This window comes from Etheostoma cragini, chromosome 6, assembly GCF_013103735.1.
Source record: "Etheostoma cragini isolate CJK2018 chromosome 6, CSU_Ecrag_1.0, whole genome shotgun sequence".
Taxonomy (NCBI): Eukaryota; Metazoa; Chordata; class Actinopteri; order Perciformes; family Percidae; genus Etheostoma; species Etheostoma cragini.
In genome coordinates, this window is record NC_048412.1 from 9925147 (window position 1) to 9933619 (window position 8473).

Genomic DNA, 8473 nt, shown 5'->3' on the forward strand with positions numbered 1-8473 from the left:
GATGTAGCTATAGTTGAGAAAGTGAAAAACATGCAGGATGAGTCGGAGATGTGATTGAAAAAGATGGGATTTTTATTTAATTTCCCAATTAAGGTCCATAGGCAAAATGAATCATTCACAAAACCAAAATAAAAGAGAATAATATAACAATACTTTCACTGAAATAAGATAAGTTGAAATGAGAGTGAAAAACTGTCACACTAATTAAATATACCACTGTTCACTAATTGAAATCAAATCACTACTCTACACACACTACTCTAGGGCATTCAACAGACTCCCTCAGGTTTTCCTCCAGCTCTCCCCGAGCAAATTAAACCTCCAGATTATATACTCCTGAAGCTCGCCCCTCTAATTGGAACATTCCAACACACAGAACAAGGCAGGGGTGCCTCAGGTTAATAGGCAGTAACAACTCCATACAGCTAAAATGAATATATCTAAGAAGCTAGACATTTACATTAACATATCATGCATATGATGATATACTTTCGTGACCCTTTGTATCCCTTGGGTCAAACAGACCCGTGACTTATTTGGGGTTTAAAAAACAACTCAGAAATAAAATGTTACTTCATAATCTATTAACAAATATTGGCTTCATCTCAGTTTCAAACAATTGTGATAACACACTTAGGGAATGCAATTAGTCTCTACTAGCACACAATTAAAAATGGAAGTGTGATTTTTTTTTTGTCATAAGGTTATATGTCATGTTAAAAATCCACTACAGACAAAACATAAGTGGTCATATCCAGATTTTTTTTTAAATGGGTCAGTTTCACCTGAATACCATGCAAGGGTTAAACAGAATGATGGATTGATGAATGCAGCTGTAGCATGTAAATCTCAGTAGTATAAGATGTTAAAGTGTCCGCACAAAAGTACGGGATTTCTGTGGGGGAATTTGATGAATGGCTATGTTAACAGATGCTTTTATACAGTGCTGATTAACAGAACATATAGACGTGTTAAACAAATATATACAGGCCACCTTTAGACTCAGTCTTTGAGAGATAAAATAGGTAGCGCATCGCTACTGTAGCGGACGCAACGCTCACACATGCATGCACAGTACATCTGCAAGGAGCAAAGGTTAAGTTTGCTTTAACTACACACACACACACACATAGAAAATGTCACTTGGGTTCACCTTTTCTAAACAACATGCAGACCTTTTTTCCATTCAGCATCAGCAGTCACAGTGAACATGTCATACCCCTGCAATAATGGATCAGTGGTTCTTGCCTAAATCTACACTAAGAGGCTGTTCAGAATTCCAAAAAATCACAGCACTGAAGCAAATAACAAAAGGTTGGATAAAAAAATGAAACCCCTGGTTTAATAAAATAGTCAATGATTCAAGAAGTACAATTCATGGAGAAAGTGAATTACAAAGTAAGGAATATGGAAGGTGTGTTTGAGAAAAGGTGGATTTTAGAGGATGGGAAATAGTAACTGCATTATCAAAATGTACCAGAAGGATAGTTCCCTGCCTGTCTTGTCCTTTTCAGACAGACGGAAGGCTATGTTGGATACCTGACTACTTACTGTAATTAACATACACAGTTGTGCATACACACATGATATACACAGTATATGTTTTATGATGTAATGTACATAAATGTGTTTGTCATGTCCTCCACTTTTTTTTTTTTTTTTTTTTTTTTAGTTTGGAAGTATAAAACTAAGTATTGAACTTTGTGTTTTGTTTTGGTTAGCACTTTAAAATCAAGCGATATCCTACAGAAAGGTGCAGATAATAATAAATAAGGATAAAGGCTTAAAATGACATGTTAATGTCTCAGGTAAAAACTAGGTCCACCAATAGGCTTTTTTGTATCCTAAACTTCCATTCAACAATTTGTTGTCATTGTTGAACTTGTTTTAAAGGACTAGTTCAACATTTTGCGTGATCAATGACAACAGCCATGTTCGGTTAGCTTAGCTTAGCATAAAGACTTAAAACAGGTGGAAAAAACTAGCCTGCATGTGTCTGAAGGCGGAGACGGCCCCAACTCAGAGCAGTTTCCTGGATCTGTGTCACGTGGACTCCGTCACTACCACGCCTCTCCCGGAGTCTAGCGGCAGGTCCGAGTGGATTGATTCCCATGAGAGAAGTGAACATGAACACATACACTATAAAAGGAAGTTGTTCCGTGCCTCTGTCGCCTACTGCTCGCTCTTGGTGAGAACTGTTGGGTTCCTGTAAATAACATCACAGAGTACGGTCTAGACCTGCTCTTTTATGAAAAGTGCAATGAGATAACAGTTTTTTTGATTTAGCGCTATATAAATAAAATTGAATTGAAATGAATTTGAATATTATGAGCTACTTCTTCGCCCCATAGTCATCAAAGAAAATATTGGACCACTTTCCCACAAGCCACAAATCTCCAGAACATTCGGACAATAATATAATTCAGACGGACACATCAGGAGAAAATTTACTTTGTTTGAGACCTGTTTCTGTCTCCGGACCAAACTTGTGCGAGATCTGGTAACACAGAGACGCTAACGTCAGCTTGCGTTCATGAACGCCCTAACAAAACTAATCTCCCCGATGCTAAATATGTCTTGTAGCTCTGTAAATATCTAAATAGATTATTCAAATATTCAAATATTTAACTTTTCATCTATCCACACAACGTTCACTACACATTCAAACAAGGCCACGACCCTTTAGGAGACAGGAAGTGTGTGTTCATACCATAGGTCACCATCTTTAGTTTAAAGGATCGTTGCTGAAGGTTACTAAAGACGCCTACCAGCACTTGTTAAAGCTATGGTGCGTAGTTTCTGTCGCCCCCATGAGGAATTCTAAGTAATGATAACACCAGAGGACACGGAGGATTACAAACACATGATGGACCCTTCAGAAGAGGTAATGATCTTCACTCAAGTTTCTGCGCGCGAAAGTTGCCGGACGACACCGGTTGAACACAGCCCTACTGAGGTGCTAGTTGTTTCCGTGTTTGTTTATGCTAAGCTAACGGCCTTCCGGCTGTGTATTTAAGGCCGCAGATGTGAAAGTGGTATCGATCTCCTCATCAAAGCATATTTCCAAAAATATCAAACTATTGCTTTAAGGCTATTGTAGAACAGACCTACTGGTGGACTGCAGACTCCTGATAATGATCGGGACTCTGTGGTCGGTCAAGTGTTTTGTGGCAGTTTGTGCTCCACTGCTTCGGCTTTTTCTGTGTGGCATGCAGGAGGGACAGCACTCCACTAAGCCACCTGCAGTCATCTCAAATCTGCAATTCATTTGAAAGAATGGGGCATAGTTATAGTTAGCAGAAAAGTGAAAAAGCCTGAGTCACGGACATCATTGTGATACTCAAAATAAGAAAAATAGCAGAATATAAACAAGAAAGGTAACAAGGAAAGAGTGAGGCAAGGAAGAAAGGTAGAACAGAATGGGTTACTGGATTTATATTTATATTTATGTTTATATTTCTATTTAAATTGATTTTATTTTATTTTATCGGTGAAGGGCATAAGAAAACCCAGCTCTGTCTCTGACAATTAAACTGACACAGTTGCACAGTAGCAGAGAAATGGAATTGAAATTAAAGAAGAGCAAGAATGTTGATAAGCACTAATTTGATTCCCTGGGATCTTGGAGGAAGCTTTTTCTTTTTTAAAGACAGACGCTCTATTAATTACCAAAAAAGACACTGATAGGGGGTTAGGACTCTTGTTGCAAGTGGAAACACACTCCACAAAAAAACTGACACTTTTCCAAAACTATGGGGCTCCTTTTGATTTCATGAGTCTAAAACACCAGTAATTTGGGGGATCATAGTAGATATTGGGTTATAAGAATACAATATAAACGTCTTTCCTTCAATCTCTAGAGATTAAGGATTTGAATGTAACACCAAAGTCTCTGTAAAATCCTAAAAAAAAAAAACAGAGAAAGAATAAAACTGAAAGAGAACAATAAAAAGGAGATTTTTTAAAAGGCCTACATTTGTTTACTTGACATACTTGACATAATTGGCATAATTAAACAGTCATTTTTGAGATTTTTAACCTCAGTTAACCTGCACAATGCTGGCCAGGATCCTCTGTAACGACTCAGGATTTTAAAAAAAAATGTTGATAGCTATTGAATCAGCCTGCCATAAGTAAATGAAGTGGCAACAGGTCAGAGTGCTTAAAGGCAACAAGCCTCAGTCACATCTCAGTTCAAGTATAAGGGTTTATTAACCACTGTAATTTCTGTCCCTGCTCTCTCAGGTCATAACTCAAGCCTCCCATCTCTTTTTCCCATGCTTTTATTCGCTCATTCATCCATCACCATCCAAAGAAACAGGGTCAGTTTATTGAAGCCTTCCTCGGGGCCCTTTCTTGTTGTCTGGCTCTGCTTATGTAAACCAGACAGCCCTGGCAGACCGGACACAACAGCTCAAACTAGAATGGGGCCTGATTCCATTCTGATGAGCTCCTCATCAGCAGCAGTTGTCTAAAAATGTCCCCTCTTCCTCTAGTCCCAATGACTAAATCAAAGAAATTCTCACATGGTCTTACAAAGCTATCCTTTTAACATCATGTCTTCTCTCATCACCCAGCCTGACTTACATTTAGTATTCTTGTTTCCTTGATATTTCCTTTGAACCACCATTGTCTTTTAAATTGATCATTTCTAAGCTCAGCAATTTCCCCGTCCTAGCTGTTAACAGAGGCTTTACCTTCACAGCCTACTGCTCAGTCCTACGAAACCGCATTTGGCAAGGAGAGTGAAAGAAACCACAGAGGAACAAAGGGAACATTGGCTGCCCGTCTGTATGTGTGGTAGAATACAAACTAAATTTAATTCAGCTGAAAAGTAGCAGGTGAAGCACAAACTGTGTAAAACTAGGCTATGGGAATGTTGCTTTGCAAAGGGGGGGGGGGGGGGGGGGGGGGGGGGGGGGGGGGGGGGGGGTTGGACTTTACCTTTGTGCAGCTGAAAAAACAACGGTCAGCGGTCATATCCCACTGTTGGACAAGAAAGGATCACAGCCTGAAACCAACAGTAAATACAGTTCAGGCCGAGCCAAGCTGCTGGAGTCCCGTATAAATCATTAACCCAATGTAGCGGCGTGGGCTGGAAGTAAAGTTTACATTAAAATGTAAAGAAAAAAGGTTCTGCAGCACTGTGGATCAATAACTGTTAATGAATGCAGTGTAGTTCATTTTGGTGTTTCATTACACTCTCTCTAATTCACAGGAAATTGAAGTATAAACATGATTCCGGGGTGGTGGGCAGTGAAAACCACCTGACAAACAGCACTATGTTCCTGTCTATAGAAAATATGTTTTTTAAGGTGAGGAAACATTATTTATTTATTTTACAGTTAAATGTTAACATGACCGTGAAGTGGCCTGGTTATTAGAGAGTAACAGACTACTGTTCACATCAGTGCTGGCAACATCTGACTTAAAAAAAAAAAGAATTGAAACATTCAACATGGCCCTTCTTATCAAGGGCTGGTGTAATCTTAGTCATCGGATTAACTATCTTATCTTACAAGCACACTCTCTTTCCCCAACAGCCATTCATAAAATCCCAATCTTTGTTGCTTCAAGAGGAATCCTCTCTATTGGCAAAAATCTTAGCAGTTCAGACACTGTTTGAGCAGCAAAAGTGGAATAAAACTGGCTAATCTAATAAAACCCCTGAGGTGACATTCCTATTCTAAATAGTGGAGCACATAACCAGAAGTTGTCAAATGTCCTAAAAAACTATCCATCTTTAAGCTACACGGTGTTTGTCCCACATGGATAACAATCTCACAGTGGCTCGGGGACACGTCTAAAATACACTCCCACTTCCTGTAGGCCTGTCAGATAGAATCTCCTCAGGAGCACACACTCATCTAAAGTTCAGACATGTTTGCGTGTGGGAAGAAGTTTTTTTGTACATAATGACATTTCGTTAACATGGGGTGGGTTTGATTGGAGCTCTGGCTCGTCCCCAACTTCTGTAATGTTGCCAGATTTGCCTTAAGGGTGTGGGCTTTCCTCCAATCCAATCCTCCAAAGGAAACATGACAGCCTCACTGGCCAAAAGGCTGATGTGAACGAGCGAATACGTCAAACCCAAAGCTTCCCCTGGTTACACACGTTTTGGGTCATAAAAGACGGCTCTCGCGCTCAGTAGCATCGGATCCAGTTTGGTTACGGATCCCACCGGTGGCCTTTTTCTGAAGGCTAATTTGCATGCACCGGCTCAGCGTACTTGGACTGTAGAATGGAAATTAGAAAATTGTTTGATTTCTGTGCAGGCAAGCTTAGTTAAAGACACTCTGTGGAGTTTTTACCACTAGGGACATGATGGAGCAATGTTTTCATAAGCCAGTTTCACGCTATTCTGCTGATCAACAGTTGATGCAACGTGCAAAGAAGCACAGCGTAGCATCAGTAAAGGCAGAGAAGAAGCAAAACTAGGAAATAATGCATCATTTTAAATAAGAACTACAAATGAGGAAAAAGTACATTTATCATGTAGATGTGTTGTAGATCTTAAGGATACACACTGTAGGTTCGGGTGGGGTAACACTGAATGTAAATAAACCTAATCTGATCTAAATAAACTCCACCGGGCAGCTTTCACCAACAAACGAGCTCAACACAGCCCTACTCAGATTTCTAACAACACAGCTGACTGCTCTATCTTAGCCCAGAGTTCGTTTTGGATCCATTTTTTAGTCATAACTCAGGGAACAGTATACGTATGCAGATAGATTTGTGGAGAGAAAAATCTAATTGAATGTAATATATGATATAAGTATAATTCCATTTCAGCTTTGTCACACATGATGAAAAATGTGAGTTAATAGTCACTATTTTGCAACTGTACTGGCAGCTGCTTTAACATAGTGTGCGTTATCCAATGCTCCTCGGATTTTCCTGGTGCTGAAAAAAATATGACACATTATCATAAATCTGAATCTCTTACACACACACACACACACACACACACACCCCTCATCACATTGGTAGACCACAGAGGATTGAAGAAATGCTAATGTGTCCGGCAGCTTTCCTATTTGGTACCAGTGCTGGTGATGATCCTGCTTTGGATCCAGTGGGACCTTACCTGCAACAAAAGGACTACGGTATTATCTTCATGCAAAAATTACCAGAAGAAAACAAACAGACAAAGTAACTCTTCTGCTTCCTCTGAAACACAGAGGAAAAAAACAAGATGACTCATAGTTCAAAACAACCTCAGAGCTGGCTGTAATTTCCGTTGCGTCTATCAACATCCTGTGAAAGTGTTGCACAAGCTTTTACTATTTCACATTGTTGGGACATTGGCATGTTAACTATCTTCAGGTATGTATTGTAACCTGTTGTAATATGAAATATTTTACTTTCATGGCCCGTTTCTCATCACAACTTTAATCTTATCAAATCATATCAACTGGAATTATATCCAGTATGCACATTATCCTTTATTATATTGTTTCTTTATAAAAGAAAAATGGGAATGTTATTGGGCCGAGTTCAAATTCAGCCTATTTCTCGGTGTAAACAAACAAAACAGCACCTTCGACCGAACTGTAAATTAATGCTGTAATTTCAGCAGAAGGAGAAAAAAAGCCAAATATGGGGGAGCAACATTCTTAGCCTGCGGCTAAACTTTCAAAAATGACTTATCTTCAGCCAGCAGAGGTGTAAACAAAGCAAGATATCCAGCACAGTTGGAATTAGGATCCAAACCGGCAGCATTAAGTGCTTTAACTGGCAGTCCAACGACTAACAAAGGGCCGGGATCTTACTGGTGGAACAGGTAGAGCGCTGGCTCCTCTGGGTGTGAGCTGGGGAAGGTGAGGAAGTGGCTGCATTCAGATACTAGTCTGTGCACCGCAAATCATGCTGGTGTTTAGAATACTTCGGTTAGAATATAGATTAACCTCTCCTATTTCCTGAGATTTATGGTTTGACATTGATTAGTATTGAACCAGCATTGTCATAAAAGTCATTTTAAAAAGTCGCAATCCTTCACTGAAAAAATAAATTAAAAAACTTCACTGTTCAAATATATATTTATTTCCATACTCCTTATTACAAACATATTTTTTTCCAAAAAAATAAACTGTTGAAATGGGTGAATGGGTAAAGGTGCACAGCTGTCACAGCTGTGTTTACAAAGCAGTCAGTGTGGGCAAAGCTGTGTGATGATTGGATATAAAGCGAATCCTCAAGGTTGACACACAATTATGCAACAAGTCTCTCGTCCAATCTGTAGTGATCACCATCCCCTGAGTTGTAGGCTACAGGAGAGAGCGTTTTAGCAGTCAGGTACAAACAAGTACAGTGGAGAGGTTTTGCTCTCTGTGCAAATAGTCATTGGATTAGAAAGAGAATTATGGGCAATTCACTTCTGACATCAACCAAATGATTAGAGTGCAGGTGCAGCTCAGATGCAGATGTATCCATCAAGTCACCTCATCATGGGTTGGGTGTGTAAAATACC

General features: G+C 39.5%; 1 protein-coding gene across 1 annotated transcript in view; it reads right to left on the reverse strand.

The window, feature by feature from the left end:
* Positions 1-8032: 8032 nt before the first annotated feature.
* Positions 8033-8473, reverse strand: part of lratd2b (LRAT domain containing 2b) — a 2265-nt gene continuing 1824 nt past the window's right edge. Inside the window, exon 2 of the mRNA XM_034874868.1 lies at positions 8033-8473. This exon is cut by the window's right edge and continues 1331 nt beyond it. The gene's annotated coding sequence lies outside the window, so the exon portion shown is untranslated.